Source organism: Anser anser (genome assembly GCF_964211835.1).
Source record: "Anser anser genome assembly, chromosome: 13".
Lineage (NCBI taxonomy): Eukaryota > Metazoa > Chordata > Aves > Anseriformes > Anatidae > Anser > Anser anser.
The window spans coordinates 12,604,544-12,632,060 of NC_139734.1; the positions used below are offsets into that span (position 1 = coordinate 12,604,544).

The following is a 27,517-nucleotide window of genomic DNA, read 5'->3' on the forward strand; positions in this document are numbered from 1 at the left end:
AATAGCTGTTTGTTTTTCTTTCATTTTACTATTTTTTTTTGCCTTTGAAACAGTAAAAACAAAATCATTAAAGTGTTCTAAAATGGGAAGTTTTCTTTGGCTACAGTATAAATAGGATATTTACAAAGAGCAAGCTGAACCCTTTTATTGCTTAAGTATTCTTAACTAAAGTCTAATGAAGATATTTTGCTCGGCAATATTCTTGTTAGTTCTGTCTCTTGTTCTGGCTGGACCAAACTACCTTTATAACCTGCTGCAGGAGCTGTGGTCATTAAGTTTATGTATGTCTTGCTATGTAGGCTCCAGCTTACCTCTTAAGACATTATCAGGCTTATTCCAGAGTAGATAATTGCTTCAACAGAGAAAATTTTAGCATAACATGGGAGCTGGAAATAACGTGAAACTGTCCATCTACATATATCTTTTTTCATGTTTTAAACTGAAATAACATTGTGGTCTAGCATCAGATCTTATAAAGGACTTTTATGACCAGATCATTCATTCTACGTTGCTCTATTCAGCAACATCAAGGTGTCACTGCATTACAAGCTTTCTGTGAGGAGTATATTCTATTTAGAATTTGCTTCCCATAGCTTTGGCACTATGAAAACAAATGCTGTTCCAGAATGCTCCTGTGTACTTAAAATAAGTATTCATAAAGTTGAAAACTACATTCATTAGTTGCCTCACTTGTTGATATCCAGAAAAGATTTTTCATCTAATGCTTATAGATAACTATCCATTCATAATTAACTGTGGCCTGGATGAACTCAATTTGAACCTTGAGAGGAAAGCTTAAATAGAAGAAATGCAACGCACAAAGACAGTCTTGGTAGGCACATAACTGAATGCGAATGGAGAGCGAGAATTACCTTCATCACATCAAGTCTCTGCTTGAGCATATTATATGGTTCAGTAAAGGGAAGGTGCTGTTCTCACTCAGACTACAGTAATGCATTCACAGGAAAGGTGCAGAGTTTCAGTATTTTGCATGGTGTCTGAGTGACATTATGTGTACGGATCTGTGTGTATACTTATATAAAGATATACGTATGTACGTAATAGCATGATGTACAAAAATTTATGTAACAAATAACATTTACAATAACTGTTGTGTGCAAAATTGACCAAAATATACATTAACATGAATATACAGGCACCGTTCCACAAGGATGCATTTAAGCACAGTAAATATCCAGGTGTAAGTGTTCCAGCTCCTCATCATACCTCCAGTTCTCCCCCATAAGCAATGGGGGTGGAATGTGGCTGCCTGGCTTCCAGGTGTAATCACTCATTTTTACCATAATTGATTATGAATGTTAAACTGCAGGTGAAAATGAGAAGCTATTTTTCAACATTTGGTCTTCAAGTCACACTTACTGTGACTTATTTCCTATTTTAAATGGACTTTTGCCTTTTTAATTAAGAAATCAAACCAGGTTTCACCATTTGAAAAAATCAATAGGAGTGTGTTTTGGTTTTGTCTTTGACAGGGATGAAATGACTTTCCTCTGATTGGTTGTATTTTTTTGTTTGTAATAAGTAACAGGGCTGCTTCTAGCCTGTCTTGCAAACACACACCCAACAATGCACTTGCATTTCTACTCCTGTATATGAAATATGCTCTCTGGTTCCATGCAAACTGAGTTTGGATGAGAGACATTTTCAGACAACAGGCTTGAGTAGTTAATTTGGCTAATGGTGACTAGCTAGCTTCTTTATCAAAGACAAACCAGGAACTCTTTCGTACTTTTGTACAGCTCAGTGATGCCTCAGTGGTCAACTGTTTCTCAAGCCAAAGAACAAATATGAATAGTTGTGTCTGTCTTTACACATAGTATGTACTAACTACTGGCTGCGACGACTGACATGACTTCTTTCATTGTGAAAGAGCACAACCTGCTTCTTGAGTTTCATCTGATTCTCTGATGGTTAAGTTCTGCCTGTGGTTAAGGCATTTCAGCATCTTGGCTGAATTGCATTCAGGCTACTAAAAGGTCCATGATTCAAACTATCTTATGATATTACCATGCTCTGTACAGAATGTGCTAAAAATCCACATGCTTTTCTGTCTATACACAGAATGTGCTATGAGTTTTAGGAGTCCTTCTGTTACCTTGCCCCCTGTTTTACTGGATTTGTATTTTTTGCTGGAAACAGTCTTTCCCATAGGATTGTGAACCACATAGCTATGAGGAATGAGTATGTACTGGTAAGAATATTCTCTGCAGAACAATCTTTCATGTTGGTATCTCTTTCTTTAGGCTGTGCCCGGACTGCTGCAGAAATTTGTTTATTCTTCTACACTTTATTTTTATTTTGGATTTTTATTTCTACTGAGATCTCATTCTCATATTCAGCTGGGTTTTATTTAGCAGCTCAAAAGATAATGGGGACAGCAGTGCCTGGAGTCACCTGAGAGCAAGGTTTTTCTCCTAAGTTTTACAGATAAGCAGCACCTGTGTTCTATCCATTTATTTCCTTTCATTGTTTTCCAGATCAAAATCTGTGCATCTGAAGGTCATAGAAATGCTCGATGTGTGAATATGCAGTTGCTTGCTCTTACTCTGCTGTTGCTGCTAAAAAAGTACCCTTCCCTTGCTTAAGTTTGGGCATCTGTATTACAGCAGTCTGCAACAATCTGACTAGGATCGGATTCCCTCAGCTGCAGCTTCACAGAAATATACTGGGCCAGAATCATCCCTCTGATTTACCAGACATGGATATTCTGTTGGTGGAGGTTGCATGCCTGTATCTTTTATTGTTATTACCTATCTCCCCAGATCTTACATCACAGATCCTTGCACTTGCATGAAACAAACTTTATCTCTTCCTAGAGTAATTGATGTAGAGGCCAACATCTCAAAAAAAAAAAAAAAACTGCTTTGCACTGAAGTCTAAAAAACAGACTTCATTCTTAGGCATTCTGTGCCTAAGGCTAGTTAATGCTTTTAAATCACTGCCTGAATAGATGTTAAGCTGTGCTGCTGGGGGAAGCAACGAGGAGAGGGAGACCCCAAGGGAGAAGACATGAGATCTTGTCAAAATTCTATTTTTACATGTAATTCTCCAGTCAGAATTCTGTCACACTATCAGAGCACACCCTTCTGTTCCAGCAGACTCCTGTATCTTCAGTCCATCAGTAGGTGTAAACAGACTGAAACATGTCTTTGTGGCTGATGCTTTCAAGTTAGCATTAGGAAAGATTCCAAAGAAACAATATTTTCTCATTTATAATGCAAAGTCGTTCCTGTAAATAACTTCTGTTGCACATCATTTTGTTGCCCTTAAAGTTAGGGAATAGATTTTTGTGGATGAAAGGCTTTCTCCAAATGGTGCATTACTCTTCAGACCTGTATGATGCTGCCATTCACAGTCTGTGTAAGAACCCTTATTAGCTCCACATGAGTTCTGGCTGGCTTTCTGGCTCATCTATCAGGAAAAGATCAGGCTGTCCTGTACATGGGATTAGTATAGTTGAAGTTTTCTAAGATAATATGCTTGGACCTTGAATTCAAATAGGCAAATTAATAGGCAGAGTACCTGATAAATAATTAACTCCAGGGCTGACCTAAGTCTTCGGTCTTTTTGGAATTTTCTCTTAACTAAGTTTTTAATGGTATTTTGTAGACCGAGGAAGCTGCTATTGGTTAGTTTGATTTGGGCTTATCTCTGTTTCCATTGAACTAATACCTGAAAAAAAGTAAAGTTTCTGTACAGACTTCAAATAGCAATCCATAAAGGAAATGGGGAAAAAATCCAAACAGTTTTACACAGCTTACTATAACTGATAGTCCTTGGGAGAGGACTGAATAAATAATAGTAGACTAAATCACTTTGTAAACTTGGTTCAAGAAACTTTAAAACGATAAAATAAATCTCATTCTCTCACAGTTGATGTTCTTTTTTTCCTCTTGCCCTTGCGGAGGATGTAAGTCATTTGTTAAGTACAGCAATAGAGTTAGTCTGCAGACTACTTTACCCAAAACAGTTTTTGTTCTTACCTTTCAAGTCTGCAATCTGGTAAGGTAGATGTACATGACAGTTTTTTTTATAAATAAATGAATAATAAAATGTGGCTAGACTTTATTTTTCCCCCACGTATTGTAATATCAAAAAGAGCTTGGCAGGTACTTTAACTTTGCTGTGGCAGGTATGCACATAATTATTCCTCATCCTTGCAAATGTTAAAAAAAAAAAAAAAAAAAAGTTGCTGGCCAGGATTAAAATTAAATTTTGCCTTGTGGTGTTATAGAAAGACAGAAATTAATTTTAGTGGTAAGAATTTCATCACCTAGCTATTCAATTCTTTTCATTCAGTCCGTCTTTAACTGTTTTGAGAATAAAATGCAGGAAAAAAGGGCTTTTTGAAGCCTGCATATTTGCCATTACCTTTGACTAACCTTACACTGATGAACTCTGGAATTGCATCCTTCTCTTATTGTTGATTTTGTAATGCTGCTTTGTGAGATCTGTCACATGATGAGAACCAGAACATCTGCATTGCTGTTTTCTTTAGAATTATGCATGAATATAATTTAAAACTGTATTGTAAGGACATAACAGATCCCTAGAAGATGGAAGAGACGGGAATTGCAAAGCTACTAGATAACCTGGACTGGGAGATTCTGATGTGCTAGGAAGTCAAGGTCATAAAAGTCAGCAACAAAAGAAGCATCAGATGAGAAGCACAAACTTGTTCACAGAGTGGGAAATGCAAACAGCCTTGCATTGCAGTGACTCTGAGGATGCCAATGTGAAAGGAAGCAGTAGGGGTCAAGTTAAGCAGGGACAACTGGGGAAGACTGCACAGTAGATCTCTTGTGATCTGTACGAGTTTATGTGGTGTAGAACATGGTATTCAATAGTTTGATTCATACTACTTATTCTTTGTCCTTTATTTTTCTTCCACGAGTCTTAACTGTTCTTCAACTAGCTGTTTTTCCTTTCTCATCTTGCTTTAGCCCAATATTTTCCACTAAATCAGCTAGGATCCCTTTGACCACAATGTGTTTTTCTTGCATCTTCAACAAAGCCTGATGCCTTTTTGTGTAACTTCATTTTGTGATTGTTGTCCTTCCTACTACAGAAAAAAATCACCTTTTTTTTTTTTTTTTTCCCAGTTACAGTGAAACTATTTATATAAGCCAAACTATCTGTATAAACCAAAGCAGATATAAATACAGTGTCAGGACAGAGAAACTGCTATTAGCAAATATGAACGTCCGTAGAGTTTAAACTTCAAGTAAGTTTTTGTTGCCAGCAGGGAAACTTTTAACTATTTAAAATCAGAATCCATCCCCTCTAATAAATAATTACAAGTATCCTTTTCATAAACAAATTACTACCAATATGCAGTTAATCTCTTAATTAAGTAGTTTGCTTTAATTCAGAGACTATCTTTTATGACAAATTATTTTTATAAGAGCAAAGCTATTTCATTAGTTTCCCAAAATGAGGCAACTATTAATTATATGCATCTTTTTTTTCCTTATTGATAAATAATCTATTGCATGTTTTGTTGCAGAAAAGTATTAGTTATGCTAGCTTATAGCTTTTATTTCAGAAATTGCTTTTGTAAGGAAAGTAATATGGCGAAATGCTGAGCAATTGTGACCTCTGCTGGAAGCATTAAAATTGATTCCAATAGACAGCAACCACTGGAAGCAACATTATTATTGTTACTTCAGGCACTAATTTGCCTGTGCTAGACACTGAACAAATGGATTAACAGGTTGTACCTACTCTGAGAAGTTTACAGGATAAATAGAAAATATAAATGAATCCAAAGAGGGCATCAGTGGCAGGACTGGGCAGAATCTGTCTGCCTCTTGGACTGCTTGCACTACCTCTGAAATAGTATGAGCTATTGATAAATAATCACCGTGCTTATGCACGTGGCTATACGTGTTATAAGACAAGTACTCCCGCTCCAGAATCATGGTTTGGAGAAATATTCCCCAGGATTCGGTATCATTGTTTCTAAATAAGTGAAAAGTTCATTTGCAGAATTTCTGCTCAGGAAGAGATTCAGTATTGAGTTTCTGCTGGAAACGATCCGACAGTCCTGCTTGTGTGCCAGGAGGAGCCTTTTGTGGAAGTACCAAGAACTAAATCATTGATCTGGAAACGCTGTGAGTCACCCATTCACGATTCCAGCTCAGAGAATCTTGAAATGCTCTTACGCCCGGTGTTTGAAGTGGTGCTGTTCTGAGGCTGTGCTTCAGCATGAAATGTACGATAAATCACAAATTTAATTTATATTCTTGGAAAGAGATGTTTACACTTTACAGTCAGTTCATGCTTCAGTGCAAATTGTTGAGTTTTTGAAAAATGTAAACGAACTTGGAGCTTTTCTTGGAGTGGAGCATTTGCCATCCTGAACATATGGTTCATTAAGGCTTCAGCAACTGTTTACTGTGGTTAAAAACAGGGCTATGGGAATTCTAAGAAGCAATGCAGTAAGATCAGAGCTCTTGAAGTCAGAAGGCCCCGAAGCCAAGGCCATCTTGCTCTTCCCAGTGCATCCCTACCTTCTGTGAAGATCTGTATAATGTTTTGCATGTTGTTTTTGAAATATATTTATATTCTGATTGTCAAGTCAGGCGTATTAATATGATTGTTTTATGTACAAGTGTTATAATGAAAAATCAGTGTGCATGAAACTACTTAGGAACTGGCATTAGTCCTCTTCATTGTATACCCAGGCCTGGTCATCATACTTGAGGGAACCAGTTCATTAACCAAATTAAAAAACCTTTAGGCAACGTTTGAAGTAAATGGGGAAACTTGCATTGATTTTGGCAGGGTGATGAGGTTAGCCCTAGATAGCTTGCAATCTATAAATAGCTCATTAAGAGAAGGGGGAAAGAGGGAAGAGGTCAGAGATAGAGGAAGACTGTGGTAAGAGCTCTGTAAGCCTTCAGGCTGTTCCTTATCCTTTCAGCAAAGCAATTGGGAGTGGCGTTGTCATATCTTTAAACTCCTGGAGAAGGTGAAGATTTCAGAGAAGACTTCAAGTATTATTTACTGACAACAGAAATGAACTGGGAATATTTCTCTCTTCCCCAGGAGAATAAATATTGAGACAGCATTTGCGATGAAATTATTTGAAATATAAACCAAACACCAAAATAATCATTCTTCATTTCTTATGGATTTTAATCTTATGCATCCCTTTTTTCAATCAGTGCATTCAACAAATTGACTTTTCCAGTGTTCTTCAGGGTACTTTTGTGTCACACCCTTAATAGTCACGCTTCAGCGATATGCCGAGTTATCCCAGATCCCCTCTACAGCTGTAGAGCTCATCTAAATTGGGTGATAAAATTGTGGCTCATAAGGAACACTAGATGATATTCTTTGTTCATTTGTAGACTTTAGACTAAATAGAATCCTAGAGGTTTTGGGGTGGGGAATGTAAAAGCAACTTCTTTCAAGTCCTGGTAGAACACTTGGAGCAAAATCCACAAGCTTGCAGGAAAATAAGTTATTTTTTGTGTAAACATTCAGTGAAGACTGCTTTAATCTGTTATTATAGTTAGTTTTGAAACACTGTTGGCCAGCTGGAAGTCGTGGCTTGACATTGAGCTTATTGCATGTAATTTTATAGCATGTTTATGGAGGAGGAAGAAGAGATGTGTTCTCCTGACTTCTCAAAAAATAAGTAACTAGCTTGGGCTGTATAAGGGACTATAAATGATGAAGATGATTACAGACTGGATTACCATTGTCCACAACCCAGTTTTACTTCTAGGTGTACTTTACATTTTTAAAGCAAACTTGCACCTTCTTGGTACAAACGTGAGCCATGAAGGTACATAAAAATGTCTGTTCTCCCTTCTCCTGCCTCATCCCCCATTTTCTATTTCAGTGTGTTTCTCCACCTAAAACTGATTGGTTTTAATATGACTTCTCCAGATGCACTCAGCATATTTTAGAAGGCTTGGAAACTGTTTTTCCAGAATCTGTGGTGAAGTGTGAACATATGCCTATCTCTTGACCTACTGTCTTTAATCCAGTAGTTTCATTTGATAATTTGCAGGCTTGTTTCCTTTCCCTGAGGGAAATGATTCACACAAGTGTTTCACACAATGCTGTGTAATTGTTTTCTCCTACTGTGTCTCTGAAATAGTTTGCTTTTATGGATAAGGCACGTGCTTTGACACAGTATATGTGGTATATAAAATGTTCTTTCTGACTGGCTGTCTCAAGTATCTTGTGCGTTTAGATGAAACACTATTTTTGTTTCCCCTTTCTGTGTTCTGTCCTCTAAATTTTGACAGAAATGACTGTAGGCATTGTGCTGATATTTGTCTGATAGTTGTCTGTGGGTATAAAAGCAGTCCTTTTTGAATATTTAGTTATCTAATGAGGAACTGAGCCATCAAAACGACCTGAGCAATGACCCAAAATACCACCCACTATTTATAGATTTGGAAGGTTGTAGGAGATGCTTCTCTTCAAAGAGTATATAGTATGCAGGAAGATAGATTTTTTTTCTTAGGCAAAAAAAAAAAAAGTGAAAGACTTGCAAAATAATAGATAAACTCGATTAAACTGCTATTTCATCTCATCCCACACCCTCCTGTGCTAATAACCAGTAAGGTATCATGGCACAAGAGCAACAGGAAAGAGAGCAAGTCAGGCAACTTACCCGAGAAGTCTTCCTTGTCTTTGTCAGTGGGAAGCATGGGGACTTTATCTAGAAGCTGTTGGGGGACCATAGAGTGTAATAGCAATTGAAGGACATTATTCTGTGAATTTGGCATTCTCTTTTAACATATTAATGCCCTTCCATCTTCCACAACCTCCACAATTTATACTTAGCATGAAAAATGCTTTGAATTACAACCTGTATTTGTTTTTAAATCTACTGCTAGTTAATTTTGCTGGCTAGCTTAACTACCCCCTTCACATTTTTCCCACTATTTATAGATTTTCTTTTCTCTGCAGAAGAATCCTAGGCACTGCATTGATCAAAGTGAAGACCGTCAATACTTACTAAGTTCAGTACATGTCATTTTCCGTAAGCTTAATGCAGCCATGCCTTGTCCTAACTAAAAATGTGATCTCTAAAGACATGGTGAAGGAGAAACTTGTGTTGGTGTGGATAAAGTTGAATTAGTGCCCCAGCATGACTGAGGAGATCAGCAATAAACATGCTGTTTTCTAGCTCGAGTCTTGATCATTGGTCACGTGATGTGGAAAGATGTCCTCACACCTTTTGATAGATTGGTGGTTTCAGTCCCAAGATTTTGGCTAAATTCTAGGTTATCTAGAATTTCATCCTCCTTATCCAGTTGTCACGTATTCTTCACTTTCTATTCTAAAGCATTTATTTGTATGGGGGAGCTCAGCACAATTAGCATGCTATAATCCTAAGGCAGCTGAATTGATGGGTGCAGGAGTTCCACCATGTAGGTAATAAAGCACACTTTCACTGGGGGAGAAGACAGATTTTTAGGTAAAATTAATGTTGTTGTTGCTATTGAATGAGGTTCTCATGAAAGGAATTATACTACCATCAAGCTAAAATGAATTATGACTCAAGATATTAGTATTTTAATAATTAACTTAATTCATTACAAAATATAAAATTTATAAAGATTTGGCCTAAAAGGTATTCCAGACCATTATACTACTTCTTACAGATTTACCCTTCCTAATACCCTTTTACTCTAAATGTAAGGAACAACTTGAAAATTGATTTTTTTTCTACCTGTTTCAGCAATAGCTGGTAAAGGAAAAGCTGTAATAGCTGACCTTTTCGCAAGAAATAGGACATACAGAAATTAGAATGTGATGGTAGCGATCATAATTTGTAGCAAAACCTTTGTCGATTGCTTGAGAAAAAACTTTAATCAGTAAAAAAGAAATTACTTTTGCAAACTTACAGGTGGTGATACGCTATACTAATGATTAGGCAGCTCAAGTATAATGAGAATGTTCTCCTCTTTCGGTGAGGGGAGGGTTGTTTTTTTACTTGCCTCTGTTTTGAAACCAATGAAGTATTTTGTACATTGTTAAAGGGATATAGACAACAAATGCTATGCCTTCTGAGATTACAATGAGTAGCCATTAATTAATTTGTCTTTCCAATATAATAAAGCATATATTTTAAAAATTAATTTCAAAGTGCATATTAAGATAAAATTCTGATCTTTTTGAAATTACACGGGCATTCTACTAAGGAGCTGAATGGAGAAGGACATTAGTCCTTAATCCTGCAAGTATCTAGGTTTTGGAAGCCTTTTTGAGTTTCTGCACTAATCCATTTGATACAGCTTTGAAAATGGAATTTTTCCAGATCAGAGACTTGTGATTTTTACCATACACTTGGGTGCTGAACAGACAAGTGGAATGAGATAGAGCTAACCTGATGAAATACCTAAAATGAAAGAGTAATCATGCCAGGCTTCCTTTGGAATTACTAAAGGGAGAAAATCTAACTCAGTCGTTTGGAGGGGCTCAACTGTTACGGAGCCTAATGCGACTGCATGCCCAGCCAGAGCCCATTTAACTGATGTGCCTGAACTTAGGGGAATCTCACTCAGATCAGATGAAGAATGTACTTGGTTACTTCAGGAAGGACAGTGCCTAGATTTTATTGGGACTGAATAGCTTAAAAAACTTGGAAACACACTTAACTTTCTGATAGTTAGTGCTTAGTCCAAAAGAGGTTAGATTTTGGTTATTTTATATATAAAATTGGTTAGATTTTGCCATAAACAGTGAAGGCATTACAAGATGAGCATCTGAAAATGTAGTTTTCTATTAAGATATACTCTCAATTTACGAACAGTAGTACTCATTTAAATCTGTGAAACTACAATGTCTGTAAAATCTTAGTGAAGAGCTAACATTCAAAGTATGTATTGTGCATGCGTTGACATTTCTCAGAGGTCAGGGTGAAATATTTGAATCTGAGGTATTCAAGACAGATACTGACTGACAAATAACACAAACAACATGAAACCCTAGGCTGGTGAGAAGGAAGGTGGAAGAAAATTCATTTCTCAGCTTCTGGTAGGTACACTGCCTGAAGCTGAGAGCTGAAAGCAGTAAGTACAGACTTAAGTAATATTTTATATATAAATACTATTGTCACTAGTTGAAGTAGGTTCTTTATTACATTAGTATTCGGAATCTTCTGCACTTCCTTTGTGGAGGAATTGCTCTCTAACTTCGGCAGCAGATTTCTAGCTCTAAGCCTAATACAAAGGGAATGCAAGGGAGAACCTTCTATTACTGCATTCTCTGCTGCTGGAAAGCCAGCAGAGGGAACTTAAGTAACAAACCCTCTTCCCAGAGCTTATTAATAATACAAAGGTACATAAACAAATCAACAAAACTCTGCCATGATAGCCTATTCCCTATGGGAAACAGGAGGGAAAAAAAAATCAGTAGCTGTTGAATAGAAAAGGATAAAGTCAGTATGGAAAGGAAATTTTTCTTCTAGTAGTTGAGTTCACTAAAATTAACAGCAAAAAATTAGTATCTTAAAATCCAGGAGTCTATCAGATTTGTAGAGGAAAAAATGGTATCACTATGTTTTTAGTTTTTTCTCCGTACCTACAAGACTTACTGAGTTTGGCTTTTCCTTTTTTTAAGTGACTTCAGATTTTCAGAAAGTAAAGTAATGATGACTTCTTTCTTGCTTTGCATACCGATGGCTTACAGGTGCTGGAACTTCAGCAAAAATACTCAGTGTTTTCACTGATCTTTCTAATGCAGTACAATAAAATCCAAGGAAGTCCTAAGTCCTTTTATTTCTTTACCTATCTCAGCTGAGCAGTCAACGCTGTAGAAAGTAAGAGACGAACAAGCAGGAAAACTCTCTTTAAAGGAGCTACGTGAGGTCACCCAGTATCTGACTTTTTCAAATAAAGCAAACAACTACTGTGCTCCAGGATCACTTCTCAGATGAGTGGCAGAGCTAGGAGAATGCTAGTTCAATTTGCATGGCTTCCTATGCCAGCCTGGGGAGCCTAATGCACCTTTTTCAGATGTAATGAGCATAGCATCTTACTATTTCAAGGGTGTAAATTGTTGGCATCCTTGGGGAAGATAATTTTGGGAAAGGATTCAAAGGTCTGGAAGAGACATGAAAAGAAGTCATAGGAGTGTCCTCAGATGTTTGTTTTTTATTATTATTTTTATTTTTATACTGAATATTTATAGCAGTGTTTCTGTTATAGAAAGGTTGGGTTTTATTTAAATTATGATATCAAAGATTTACTTAAGATGTGATGGCTTTCTAGAAAGACTGATGAGTATCTAAGAATTTTATAATGTCAAATTCTGCTGTTAAAACCCAATATTGGTTGTACGCTGACCAGTAAGCACTCTGTAAAAAGGTGTCCTCCCTCCTAGTTTTTCACTTGAAACACCTTATTAGAGAACAGTTACTGAAACAGGTGTCAGTGTCCTATAGACGTGTTGGAAGTATGGTTAATTTACAGCTACACACAAATTTATTTCATATTGCCACTTCTAAGCCCCTAGTTTGGGGGTGGTCTGCTTGTGCAAGCCTATCAAGTTACGCACACTGTTTTTATTTGTTTTTATCTCTGTAAATAAATTTGCTTTATGGCTTTGATAACAGGAAGCTAGACCCCTCAATAAAATTTTGCTGAGTTCCTTTCCTCCTCTATGGGTCAATACACCACTTGGCTGCCTGCCTCTTAGCAGCCAAGCAATCAATTCCCTTAAGAAAAGACAGACTGATTTCCAACTTGCTGTGTACTTAATAATAGGTTCAGTTCATTCCATTGTCAAAATGATTTTATTTTGCTGAGATAATCTCTTTCCAGTAGTCCTAAAGTGTCATCTTGTGGTTGGTACTGGTTATGATTTTATATCAAGAGAAAATGTACCTAAGCACCAAAACCAGAAAATCTAAGTTCTCCTCTGGATATTAATAAGGTTAAACTGGAGAGTCAAGATTTAAGAGACTGCATCACTGGGGGTTTACTTTAGAAATACCTAATGATAGGTAAAAACTAAAATTTACTAAGAAATTCGTAATTCATTTGGAAGATACCGATAGACTTTTTGTGGTTAAATGTCTTTATATGGTGTAAGGATGCATTAAAAAGTCGTAATGAATTATTAGATCTTCGAAATGCTCATTGGGTTGCTATGCAATACATCTTAATTTCAAACTTTAATGAAACAAACAATTGAAATATCATCAGAACTGAAATAATTAAACTATCACACCGGTCCCAGGGTAACAGAGCTCAAATATAAACTGGCTTAAATTAGCACAGAGCATCTCAGCTTGCTCAGCTATGCAGTCAATCTGATGTTCCTTCTGAGGGCAGTAAAAAGCCACTTTGAGTGTTTTGAGACTGAATAGCCTACAGCATCTTGCATCAAGCAAAGGAATCCAAATCTTCTAGAGGGATTTCCTCTGGGAGCTTTGAAAAATGGTGTGGGGAGGAGCTTTGGCTGTTGCAATATTTTTGTCTCAACATTTTTGCTATGGCAGTTTGTTGCTATTTTAAATTATTTTGCTTTGATATATTTACTAGGAATAGAAACAATTTTGACATTTAGCTTTTACAGTTTAAGGTTTTTTTGATAAATTTAAAATTGTCCTAATCCCAATTCAGAACTTTGCCAAGCTCTGGAATTTGCATTTTTAAATCATTTAGATAAGAACTGTCTGTTCTCTACACTTGCATTTAAATCACTCACTGATATTATAGCACCTAGATTGTGGTTTTTTTCCATATTTGTGAGATTCTTCTTGGAAAAGACATTTATGCTTCCTGCAAAATTGTACGCTATCCAAAACTATTTTCAAACAAGCAAGATGAAATTTCATCTCACTCAAATGCAAAACAGTCCATTTGACCTCAAATGTAGCATTTTATTTTCAGGCACTTGTAATTTTTTCATGTTTTTGTTTCCTTTTTTTTTTTTTTTAAAGGCAAAGAATAAAGGATTTTATTCATAGGAATGAAGTTAGTATTTCCACTTCTACAACAGTTCTAGCCTTACAGCTTCTGTACCAAATGAGAACAATCCAACTTCAACTTTAATTCCTTAAGGAATTGAAAAACTCTCTCTTTGCTCCAGTGTAGTTCTCAGACTGAGTTATTTTGGACTTCAGGAATTATGATAGTTTTGTGCCCATTCTCTCCTACCGGGAGTGTGCCACTTCCTGTGGTCAGAAACATGTACTAGATCTCAGTTTCCTATCTCACATGTAACTGACCCAAATATTGGGACATGGAACCATGTATGTATTCCCTGCCCCAAAGCACTTGAGATCTACGTCCAGTTGCAAAATCACCAGTGTAATTAATGCACAGACAAGTTGATTCTTCAGAGATAAGAGCTGCTAAAGAAAAGAAATTTCTGCTATGAACACCCAACGCTTTTCCTTAAAACAAACTTGTGTAATATTTTCTATTGCAGAACATCTCCCTAAAGTACATTTTTGAGTTGCAAGCCATGAATTAGCTAGCAAAGATATCCACTATAGTGTTAACTCCAATGAATTCTGCTTGTGAAGTACTGCTAAAGGAAATAGGTATTGATTAAAGATATTGATTTCTGACAAAATGGAGGACTTGTCTCATTGCTGAATTTTGAATCTTACACTTTAAATAAGAAGACTTGATAGCAGTTGCTAAACCCTATTGTTTGTATTGCAGGGGTATCCAGAATCCCAAACTGAAATGTTCCACTGAACAAATACACATTAAAAATATTTTTAAAATATATATTAAAAATAAATAAATCACCAGTAGAAAGAGAGAATGGAATGAAATCTAAAACTACCTGTTTCATGGATTAAACCTATTCTTTGATTTGTGAGAATATTTGGATCTTTGTCTCCAAAGGCTAAAACTTCCTAGGTCAACTGAGATTGTGCAAGAGCAACTACAAAGATGACCTTGGCTTTTCCTGGAGATGGTCATTCAAATGCTTAACCAAATCCTGCCTACTTTAATATTTCTTTGATTTCACCTAAGATTCTCTGGCTGCTTTAACTGTGAAAAATTTTTAAATGTATATTTATACAATCTTTTATGGTCTGGTTATTGAGACACTGTCAAAACATCATAATTACACATCACTGCTTTTTAAGTCCACTAAAATTCTTCAGAGAACACGTAATGCTTTTTCGGGTTTCATTTTTTTTTAATTGAGTCTGACCTAGGCACAAGATCTGATTTCATGTTAGAAGACAAGTAATTTGCAAATCCTTCAGGCACGATTACACAGTTACTTTCTAGGATTAATTACTGCAACTGTTTTCTCATTGCCCTCCATAACCCTGACACTCTTTTGCAGTTTCCATAAGTGACACGGAATTCTGCTCCTAGACTATTTTAATCTTGTATTACTAGCTTATCACCACATTTGCCCACCTGGCAAATATTTTGTTAACATCAGTATCATGTTGCATGTAATATTATTTTACAAATTCCATATCCTGTGCACAAGCTTCATGTGTTCTTTCTTTATGCTTGACTGTGTATCTTTCTGGTTATTGGTGCTGTTTTCCCTGTCATCCCTGAGTTTACCTGTGGGGTTTTGTGGCTTAGTTGATATGTGCTGTTTGTGTTCTGTTACAAATGTGATCAGATGCTGTCAGGTCTGACCTAGTACTCACTGAAGTCAATGAGAAGATGTACGTCGACCACGTTCATTCTAAAAACGCTGTATGTATCTTAATTCCTGTTTATAATATAATACTTGGAACAGTGTATCTTAGACCAGAGACACCGATATCTTGTGAGTAAAAAATTCATGGCGGGCTACTGAAAAGTCAGCCTAGCTTGCTGCAGACAGTCATTAATGCAATTTTAACTTAAATGTGCTGAATTCCTGAAGGAATTTGAAGGAATTCCAATATTACATAAATGTTCATGTATTCAGCTTAGGTAAAGAAGCTTGAGTCAAACTCATATTGTCAACGTTCCTTATGTTCAACTCTGGTACAAGTTCTGTTTCAGATATTTATTGCAATAAAGCTAATGAGATTAATGTTTTTATTACTTTTATGATGAAAATATTCTTCAATATCACTGAATAATTCTGTGGTTTAAATAATGAGGTATAGTTAGTGGTCCCAAAGAAGTCTTGCTGCTGATTGTGGAGAATCCATTCATTTTTGGATGCTAGCTCTTAGTTTTTCTAGCTTTCAGATAACCTAGAAATACATCAGATGTTTTTCTTCAGTGTCAGCAATTGCTGTGGCTGTTACAGGATTGTTAGTTAACTATTTGCAAAACTGGAACAGAGTTATAGTTTAAAACAATAGTGAAATTGAATGTCTAACCTTTTTATCACTGTCTCTCGTTCTGTGCAGAGAGCGAGGATCACCATTGACCAAAGGATGGACCGTAATTTGAAATACAGGTATGTACATATGTTCAATCACCTTCTCAAAACATGAAGACGTGACAAGTGCCTGAAAATAGTTTGCTATTCATATTTTTCTGCATACACAGAAGGGAAAACTGTGCTTGACCTGCAGTAGTGAGTTTACCAGGGAACGCAATTCATCTATCAAAATATTTCATAAGGGTTCCATCAAAACTACAAGATAAAGCTTCACACGTTTTATGTAGGTTTGTCTACTCTCCAGTAGTCCCAGCTGGATACAAATATCTCCTATTTCATTGTCCCTGCACTCTGCAGGGATCCATTACTATTTCTACACATAATAAAATGCATCATGAGTTTGGGTGGCTCTGCCATCGAGTCCAGTTCAGCCTTTTTGAGTTTTACTTGACATAGTGCCTTTGAAAACAAAACCTAATATATGAATGAAATCCAGCCCCACTACTTCACTTTGAATGCCCTCTTATCATTTAGTATTTGTACACTATTAAAAAGTGGTGCTTCATTTTGGTCCTAACACACAGCAAGTGGGATGCTAGCATTTTCTTTGCTTTCTTAACATATGTAAAACAAAACAGGAACTGTTGATTTTTTTAAGTAATTTTCATTGTATGTGAGTGGGACAAAGTGATTCGTGTATACAGTTTTGTTTCTTTTCGCTTGCTGAAAAATGTGTAAAACTGCACTACTAAAAACATTCATCAGGCCTTTCTTCTGCAAAATCAAATTATGGTATCATCTCTGTTTTCAGACTGGCAAGATAAGCGTGTTGGAGGAATTTTATTGAAAGTAAATTCTGATATAAATAGAAATTGAAATGTGTAAAGGCAAAGATACTTTCAGTGTTTAATTTGAATTTACAGTTTGAAGGGGGGGGGAGGAAATTTGTTGTTTTAATAATGAAATTGTAGTTTCTTTGTTTTTTTTCCCTTAGTCTATTAAATCTGTTAGTAGCTGTTAAGCTGAATATTTTTCCAGGAAGTTTATTTACACAAATTGCTATCCAAATAAAACAGGACTATTTGCGTATTCAAATATTTGTCACAATGCACTGCTCATCTTTCTCCCTTCTAGCTATAGGCTGTGGTTGTCTCTGCTTTTAGGGGATCTATTCTTTGTATGTGATTAACAAGGTATGTGAAGCAAAAGTTTGAGGTGAACAACTATAATTAGGAAAGATCTAGTTAATCTTCCCTATACTGCCTCTGTGTGTATCAGTCTAATGGAAGCCACTCCTAAGAAATCTTCCCCAGGGCCTTAGGAAGTGCTTGATGTGAATGGCAAGGCATGCAAGTAACACATCGCTCAGTGATGTGTACTGCATGTAGGCTGTGGCCATTAAAAATGAGTAATCTCAGTATTTTATTTTTTAAGAGAAACTTAAGCCTTTTTTTAAAATTGCAAGCAAATCAGTGATCATTTCTGATGCAGTTTCTTAGCCTGGAAACATAAAGGAGGCCTCCCTATCTGTCCATATGAGGTAGTAATACTTTTGTGATGTTTTCTTTGACCCAAAATGTGCAAAAAAATCAAAAGGAGAACAGACCAGATTCAACATACGTCATGTTTTGAACTGAAGTACCAGCGCATTACCCACCTCATTTCTCCCTACCTAGTTTTCCTTGCTGCAGCATCAGCCTGCCATACGTCAGTGTTGTGAGTTTGCTGTGGGAACAGCCTGTTCTCAACATAGGGAGGTCCCAGTAAAGTGCGGCAGTGCTGCATGTGTTGTGCCATGCAGGGGTGTGCTCATCTAAGAGGCAAGTTCCCTGGACTGACATCTAATGCCTGATCCTTTCTCACTGGATGTTTCAAGCACCGTCATCATAATAAACTGTATCTGTTCCCATGGCACTGCACTGAAGACTTGCATCAATGTGGAAGTAAGCTACATGTCATATGGATCATCTCTCACATATTTTTCAGGCATTGGGCACACACTGCTGCCTGATTTTTTTGAAAAGGCAGAGCTTTGTTTTTTGGCTTGGTTTTCTTCAGTAGACCTCTGACAAAGGCCTTAATTCCCAAAACGGGAAAAGACTAGCAAAGGAGCCCTTATGTATTGTATAAGAAATTTCTAGATGGAGCTGAAAATACATTTCAGCACTGAACAATATAATAGGTATGAAAAATCGTATGAGGTTTGCATTAAAAAAGGCTTTCTTCAAGGGTTACTCAACTATTTTTAACCTCTTGATCTTCTATTTTAACTCCACCCCTTAAGAGCTAAAGTAGCAATCACATTAGCTAACTGCCTGGTGGGATTTCTGGTCTTCGGCACGTTACTGGATGACTTGCTTTTACAGCGTGGTGCGAGTATTTTTAAATGAAGTAAGTCCCGAGAGTTAGGAAAGACAATAAAAGTTCAATTTAAACTTTAAGAAAATGTGCTGCCAAGCATTAATAAAGCATTAGTTGAATATTACAGGGTCTTGATTTCATTTTCTCTTGGAAGCTCTGTATACCTATGCATGAATGTTATCACTTCTGACTCCGAAGTGCTATCCCAGGCACCTGCGTCACTGAGCTGGGGGAGTGCACTGTAACAACCACCAAATTCCCCGAACATAATTCTCCTCCTGCAGCTTTAGTCTTTGTGAAATGACATGTAAATTATGCACATGGACATGATTGTGATGGTTACATTATATGTTCCTAAAAGGGATAGCCAGCTCGATATCCTTTTGTACTTGACTGACACCATTTAGAAACTATCATTAGATGACTGTTAATTGGGTTTATTATATTTCCATTATCACAAAAAGATCTGAGCTATTATAGATGGATAGAACTAGCTCTGTTTCTAAGTAGAGCTATTTTTAATGAAGTCTTTTTCAACTTCTAGAAAGAAGTTCTGGAAAGAAAATGTGTATACCAATCACTTCGAAGCCTGAAATGCTAAGATGTGATTAGCTTGAATGGTTGACTAGTCATGATTTCTTCCCTTAGGGGAAAAACAGATCTGAGTAACAGGTACTAAGATTACCTTTTATGAAGATTTCAGTTTATAGATATGTAGAGACAAAAATCCTTACAGAAGTTAGTGCTTAGAAGATGAAGCATCTTCTTGTAGCTGGGTGATGACTGAAATGTTTGTTTCGTGCCTTGAATTTCCTTTTTGTCAAGTCCTTTTCTTAGGCTGTCAGATTATTTCTGATGTGCAATAAATTAATGACAGCTGTGACTAACACTGGCTGGTGCTATGTGTTTTGAGGACTTTTTAGCATTAATCTGTTAAAACCATCTCAGGAATATCTTCAAAATGCTGAGGACTCCTTTCCAGTCCATTCCCAACATGTAAATTTGGCATCCTCCTCCTTATCTTTAAGATCCTCAGGTAGATTCCTGATTGTGGTTCACATACTGCATATTTGGGACCCAAAAGCAACATGTTCATAAATTCATTGTTCCTAAATTAACACAAAATCACTGCAAAATTTCATGTGTTAAACCAGGCTTTCCACAAAATCAAGGTATTTCTGAACCAAGTGCTCCAAGTAAACAGTCACTGATAGTTTAAGGTGAATGACTTTAAAATGAATTATGTAGCAAAAACCTCCTTTTCTTTGCTGTCTTGCCTTTAACTTTTTAACGTTAAAGTTATAAACCCTGTGTGGGGGTATGTGATAAGATTCTGAATGTCATTACTAATAACATAACAATGCTAAAATTCTTTATGTCAAGCAACACAAAATTAAGCAAGCTAGACCTTGAGTTCAAAGAGAAGAGGTGGTTTTAATGTAAATTAAAACAGATTCTTGCTGCCCACTAATCAAGTGTTTACCTGTTTCCATTAAAACTGCATTGAATTTAATCAGTATGCTTTCTAATGCATGCATTTCTCTCTAAATAAGAAGTGTATTTGTCATGAATATTTAAATTGGATTTTAAATCCATGAAAGTTTAATTTAAATAAAAAGTGGTGTTTTTCAGGGCTGAAAGTTTAGTGTCTTCAAATTCTATTCAACAGCTGTAAGCAAATTTTAAAGTTAGCAGTCTTGAGGGAATCAATCTTAGCATTTAGGATTAATTGTCTTTAATTGAAAGATGCTAAAATGTAACTGCACATTTTATGTACTGTTACTTGTACATAAAACTTAAATATTTGTTTCTTATAGCTAAACAGAGCTAATGAATAATTCAGAAATTAGAACAGTACAGAGTATCTTAATGTAAAAATGTGTGTATGGCAATAATTTTTAAGACATGTTTTGCAGTTTTCACTCTAACACTGAGGAGGGTGTGGGAGTAATATTCTTTATATAATATTCTGTCGTGATATTCATAACTTTTCAATATACATATGTAAACTCCAGGTTTATTTTTGTGATTCCTATTCTTACCAGGGAATTGTTTATATTTACATTTCTAGTATATTTTTGTTTTGTAATGATAAAGAATTGAGTTCTCCTGTACAATGGTATTTGCTAAGAAATCAGACCAGAATAAATGTCCATTAATTTTGCGTGAAAAAGAATAACGCAGTTGTCTAAAGCAAAAAAATCTCATTCTTACCTATTAGTTGAACTAACTGGTCACTGTGAATCCTACAAAACTGGACATTTGTAGAGTCCTAGTCTTCATTGTAGTTTGCATTTCATTTTATTGATAAATAATTCCATTCTTGTGAGAAACCCCTTTATTGTTCAAGATAGCTGTTCTCCAGATATTTTTTTATTTTGCTATTACTGATTCAGATATTGGCTATTGATGGTTTCATATGATTTTAATGGATTGTTTTAAAGCAAGCACAGGCAATTGGGGCTTGAACTGCATATTTGATTCAAGTGATCTAAACAAAATAGATCAGTGTTGAAAATTATCATATTTTTGCTGTATAAATTACTGAATCGATGTCACATCTTAAAAGAGAAATGTAATAAATACATCCATAAAATATGTAGAAGTCTTAGTCAACTCAAGTCCTACACTAACTTGAACATGGTACAAGTCCGGTGGGATACGGGACAACTTATTTGGATGGGGTTTATCCTTAATGCTGACAACAGTAAAAGCAGCAAGGACCTGAGTCAAGACTGTACTTACAGGCGTTGAATTTCTGACAGCATGAATTTCTCACAGCAGTGCAGCCACTGTCAGGTTTTCAAATATACACTGTTTATTTGAGGGAAGAATGCCCTTGGTAAATTTTGGTGTTGGAATAGCACAGCACAGGTAGCTTTACTCCCCTTTGGGACCAGGTTTGCCCTGCTGTCCTGGCCATTGTCAGGATCAGGGTTGTTTTTTTTGTGTGCATTAGAACATAGTGTTTGAGCAGAGAGAAGTGGCTAACCGAACCTAACTGCATCTTATTCAGATCTCGTTGGAGAAAAAAAGGTTTGCCTATGGTAATTCCTGTGAAGGAGTATTATAAATTCATACACACATAAAAATGCAGCACTTCATGCTCTAGGTAAAACCCAAAATTCGAGGAAGCAAGGAGTTGGCAAAGCATGAATAAGTTAATTTATCTTCAGCAATTTAGAGCACATGCTCTCCTGATTTAGCAGTCCTGTGTCTCCATCGTAAGCTAAACAGACCAGTGACAACTCAGCTTCCTGTGAGCAGGTGATGTTTCAAGGCAGTTGAAGTGAAGCACTTAGCAAAATCTTGGTTCTCTTGAAATTGAATTGACAGTTATAAAGGACTTGAGTGAAGGCAGAAAAATGCCACCGCTTTTCCAAAACCGGGGCTACATTCCTGCATGGCTCTGACTTGCTTCTATTTGGCCTTGAAGGTTCATCCCGGATAAGCTGGCAGCAATGGAGTCGTATTGAAGGTGTATTATTCATGATGTTCTTTAAACCAGCACACAAGTGCCTGCAGCAAGGGCTCTCAGCAGGCTGGTTATCACCACTCGTCTCCCTCGCAGGGGTCACATATTGCTGCTTTGTCACTGAGTCAGTTAACTGTTGCTGGAAGAAGGAAGGTTGGAGGCAAGCAGCGTAAATGTTCCTGAACAGATGCATTGTACCATGATACTGTCTGTCACTCAAATTCACCAGGTGCAGAAAATGTTATTCCTTGCTAGAGGAGCATTGTTTGAGCAGTTTGAGGGGCTTTCTCAGTATTAAGTGCTAATGCATCCTAACAGACATGATACATGGCAAAGACGTTACCTGAGGAATAAGCAGCAGACACAGGCAGGGGTAAGCCTTGACAGGGGTTGTTTACACTATGGGCAAAAGAAATCTTGAAAGCCTTGGAGCTGATGGCAGAATTCCCTTAAGCTTTAATGAAACTGGATTTCACTCTGGATTCTTACTCATGACACTTGCTTCCTCCAAATTTTATGTCCTCTCTTCTTCCCTGCCTTTCTTTTCAACAGTGCTATTTGAGCGTCATTGAGGTAGAGCAATACAGCTGCTTCCATGCCATGGTTGAAAGATTTGGTCACAAGAGGTGTAGAAACAGCCTGTGAAAGTCTCAGAACAAAGTCCTGAATGCATTTCACAGATACTAGTTAATGTCTTCATGACTGGACTGCCCCCTTCTTCCTCTACTTTGCTGCCAGCATCCCTATTTTGTTTTTTGAGAGTAATTTGGCCCTGTATTGTCTGAAAACTGAATGTGAAATTAAGATTCTTTTGTAGGAATTTATGATGTTATTTTTAATAAGCTCTTGAATAATTAGAAACTGAAATGAGCTTTCAGACTGACAAATTTGTTAGAAACATTATAGTTATGATGAACTGTCTGAATCTTGGAGAGAAGTCAAACTCCTCCAGCTAAAATATATTTGAGTATCTTTTTTTGCCATCAGTTATTATATAAGGTAGCTTTTTAGGACTTCTTTGTGGAGTTTGGTACTTCACTCAGGTGTCACTAACAGCCATTGTAGTAAACAAAAGTGATGTTTCCTTTTATTACTTTCTCTAAAGTTGCCTAGGAAATGATGTATGTAAGCATGCTTCATTTCTGTTTTTTTTTTCTATAAGGACTATTTGCCATAGTGGTGTGAGTGCTTCAATGAGAAACTCCTCTCCTTCACAGCCTTCATCCATTCAAGTGCCCTTAATCATGAAATTTTCTTCACTTCATCCTTAAATTCCTTCACAGACGTCTTGTCTTAACTTTGCTGACTTCACTGTTATGTTTTTATAGAATATGGCTTTGTTCTGTTTCATTTGTAATTGTGCTTTTTGTGGATTGGTTTCATGGCTGAATATTATTCATTTAATGAATATATACCTCACACATATGTGCCTCTTTGACATGCACAGCTACTTTTCATGTTATAGAGAAATGTGGTCTATGCTCTATGGCATGTAGCTTTCGGGGATGATTCTCAGACATGTATATAATTTCTGCAAAGCAGAGCATCTCCTGCGCATCCCTATGCATTGAACAGTGTCTAAATATATTTCTGCGAGTTCAGTGAAATTTTCAGAGGCTATGTAATGTCTAAACAGACAGAAAGATGGGTTTGTGTACTCAGCTTGGCCAGACTTAATCCTTGTGACAAGTAGACAGTCAAGCTGTTGAAGTTAGTGTGTAAAGTGGCCAAAAAAGTATTTTTCTAGAGTTTTCAGAAACATCACAGAAAAAAAAAATATACGTAACCTCTGAAAGAGATCAACAACATGGATGGTATTATGCTAACCTCTGGGATCACTGAAGAGGTCAGACTATCTGAACTGTTCTGAATTCGCAGGTAAAGGGAAGAAGAGCAATGGCTTTATTTAATGTACTTGCCTTCATCATGCCCGTACAACAGAAACCTCACTGCCTACAGACTTAAATGAGAAATGTATGGAGGTGACTTCTGCCTCATGCTCTTGTCGGGAATTGCGTTGACTGCTGTCAGAAACCACTAGCAATGGCTTAAAATATTGCATCATCTTACAGGTAGGATTTTTGTAATGAAGAAAATAAATGAGCTGCCTGTACAAGTCACGTGTTCTGAATCTGACTATTGCCTCACTGTAGATATCAAATGATTATGATTAGATAATTATGATTCGCTAGCATTGCTACTTTGTACGGGTAAGTGTGGCTACGTGTAATTCAGTAAAACAGATATTTTAACATGCAGGTAATACCAAAGCACTTAATGTGGATTTATTTCATGCTGGAAAACCTAATGGTTGATTTATTGCCACCTCTCGCCATCCATCTTCCCCGTTACCCTTCAGTACTTTCTTTTTTTAACATTCTCACAGAGGCAAATAACGTTTTAGAAGAAATGAAAATCATTACCTTTTTGCTGACAGTCAGAATGGTAGAAAGGCTCCATCTTCCTAAAAGGATTTTGTTTTCCTTACAGTTTATGCATTTAAAGGTTATCTTTAGATTGAAAGAATACCATTTGCTTTCTCAGACTCTGAAAGGATTCCTTCCTCTAACTTTTTTTAAACAAAGGAATTCAGCACCAGAATTTTTGAAATATTATGCCTATACTATATTAAACCTTTTTCTGAGGGGGAAAAAAAAAAGCATGCAACACTTAGCATTTCCCATGATATCTCTTGTGGACCATGGCTGAGAAGAGAGTTTCAGAAACCCAGGAATGCATTTGCTGACTGGGTGCAAGCTAAGAACTGTCTCAAAGGCCAGTTGTTGAAGAAAAACCTTTCTATAGGAATTCCTAAAATTCACCTTTTATTTTTGTTTTCTATATATATTTCTTCCGTACAAAGCAATTTTGGCTTAATGTTTACATTGCCTGTGAAGCTGACTTTTAACTGTGTCAGTTGGTCCTTGTCTTAACGCAGCGTAGAGAATCTAGCCCGTTTCCTGTTGAAATGTTAGTTCTACAGGATTAAAAAACAAATCAGTAATTATATTACCTTGTAGTTTTATAGTGCATTTCTCTTAAATTCTAAAGCATTTTACCTGGTGGATCATTGTGTCAGCACTGGCCAAAACTATCAAAACCAGTCTCGTGCCAGACGAGGAGCAGCGATGGAGAGGCAGGCTTATTCTTGTGTTCCGACTCTTGAATGCAGTTGTTAGTCTCTAGTTTCTGACTCATGGCTCCTTTCACAGAAAGAAAGCAATGCATGTTAATTTCTATTTTTTTTTTCTAAATTACTTGGAATATCTTTAATAAATGGGGGAAAAAATCACTCAATTTTGCTTATTTTGCTCCTTAAAACAGAGAATCCTAAAAAGCTTAACGACAAACAAAATAGTTTTAAAACTATTTTCAGTCTTGAGAAAGAAGCACTGGACCCACATAAATGGTTCTTGTATATTCACCTTCCCCATCCCAGTGCTTTTAATTTGACTGTTCCTATCGACTGCCTTGCTACAGTTGAGTATGAGATGCCTAATGTAATCATAACTTGCCATCTAGTGGCGTGTATGTGAAGGACCACGTCTCGAAATCAATCGAGTTGTGTTCGCTTTAGGGGATTCCTGTGTGCATGCTTGCTATCCCACAGGGGAACCCAGCTTTTTAAGCCGTGGCTAGATGCTGTTTCTATAGCATGTAGTAAAGAGGTCGTTTGTGATTGAAATAGGTGATATATTGCTACTGAGCTTGCGGTGGGCCAGAGAAACTGTGAGACACGATAGGTAAGAGGAATACCAGACACAGCTTCATATATTGCAGTCATTTTTAATTTTGTTAATTTTTAGTAATATTTTTTGCCAAAGTGTATAGAATATTCATTTAGAATAATGCTTGTCTTATACACCTGCAACAATGCTGGTGGCATTGTAAATTCCTGTGTTGCTTCTATATCCTTCATTCATGTGACAACATTCAAAGCAGGTAGTTTGCAAACAAGATGAAAGCTACTTCGGAGAAATGTTCTGAATCTGCTTACAGTCTGATGCAAATATCAAGCAAAGTGTTTGAATTTACAGATGGTGAGCTGGGAGCAGTGTCATCTTTGCTCAACATAAGCCCAGATAGTAAAGGCAGTACTATGTCAATGTCAAGGAAGGTGAGGCGAATATAGACTTCTGTGCTAGTTAAATGCTATTTGTGTCACTACTGCTAATCAGAGTGGTCATAGAATAGCCCAGGCTGGAAGGGACCTTAAAGCCCATCCAATTCCATCCCCCCTGCCGTGGGCAGGGATGCCACCCACTAGGTCAGGTTGCACAGGGCTTCATCCAACCTAGAAGGGCCTCATCCAACCTGGATGTATATACAATATGCTCCTTATGGTATACGAACTTAACTCTATAGCTTCTTGCTGTCATTATTACAGAAAATGGAAAACAGCTGGTCTCTGGAGTGCCAAAACTGCTCAGCTAGAGATCTGAAATTACAAGAGTGCAAGGCACTCTCCCAGGAATACAGAGCCAGCATTTCTAATAAGGCCCAGAAGACAGTACTGTTAATGTTCATATGACTATACTATGTTGCAGCTTCTTTCAAAGAAAATAAATATTAAATTGCAGCCTTGAGATATGATCATTTGAATCTAATTTAGTGTGCACAGCAAGCTTTTAAATTATAAGTGGGCACTCTTGTAAGACTGAAAACACCTAGCTTTTTAAGAATTGGTAACTTTAGATATTTACTAATGCAGATTTATATTCAGTTGTTTAAAGGCACTATGTATTATTGAAAGATAGATATAGTGGCGCATGTTTGCAATCATGTGATTTATGGACTCCTAGTTGCAATACCACAATATGAAAAATCCTATCAGTACAATTGTTGTTCCCATTTTGGGAGAGGGGGATGTATGGGAGGTTTGTATCAGATGGTAACGTGTCCACCACAAACTGATACCTATTTGAGTCCAGTTTGACTTTGACTGGTCTAAAATCCATGTTGTGAAAGTAGCATTTAAAAGTGTATGGAGTCTGGATCTGCCTCCATAAAGTGCCTGTGGCCTAAGATCTGTGCTGCAGATGAGATATGCATGCTCATTAGGATAGAAACTTTCTGAGCTGTGGTGGTCAAATATGTGGTAGCTCAGCAGTGGCCCACCAGGGTACAAGCATGGTTTCATGAGGAGAGAGGGGGGAAAAAAATCAATTCTCCAGAGCTAGAGCTAAAGCTTCCTGAATTTCTAATTTGAGCCTGCTTCTCGTGGTCAGAAAAAACAACATAACCAAGAAAACATACCTTGAAATATGAAACCAAACCATCTAATATGGAGTGTTAAAGATGGGCCAAAGTATATTTGATATAACTAAGGCTTTTTTCCTAAGGCTTTTTTCCTTTTTCATCTGTTTCTTTTTT

General features: G+C 36.7%; 1 long non-coding RNA gene across 3 annotated transcripts in view; it reads left to right on the top strand.

The window, feature by feature from the left end:
• The window catches only part of LOC310880754, a 55,892-nt gene that overhangs the window by 9,961 nt on the left and 18,414 nt on the right, over positions 1 to 27,517 (top strand). For 2 of the 3 annotated variants that reach the window (XR_014571899.1, XR_014571900.1), the window contains exons 2-3: positions 16,334 to 16,383; positions 24,023 to 24,216. This is a non-coding gene — a long non-coding RNA (uncharacterized lncRNA). The remainder of the gene's footprint in view (positions 1 to 16,333; positions 16,384 to 24,022; positions 24,217 to 27,517) is intronic. The other variant, XR_014571901.1, reaches the window with a different exon arrangement.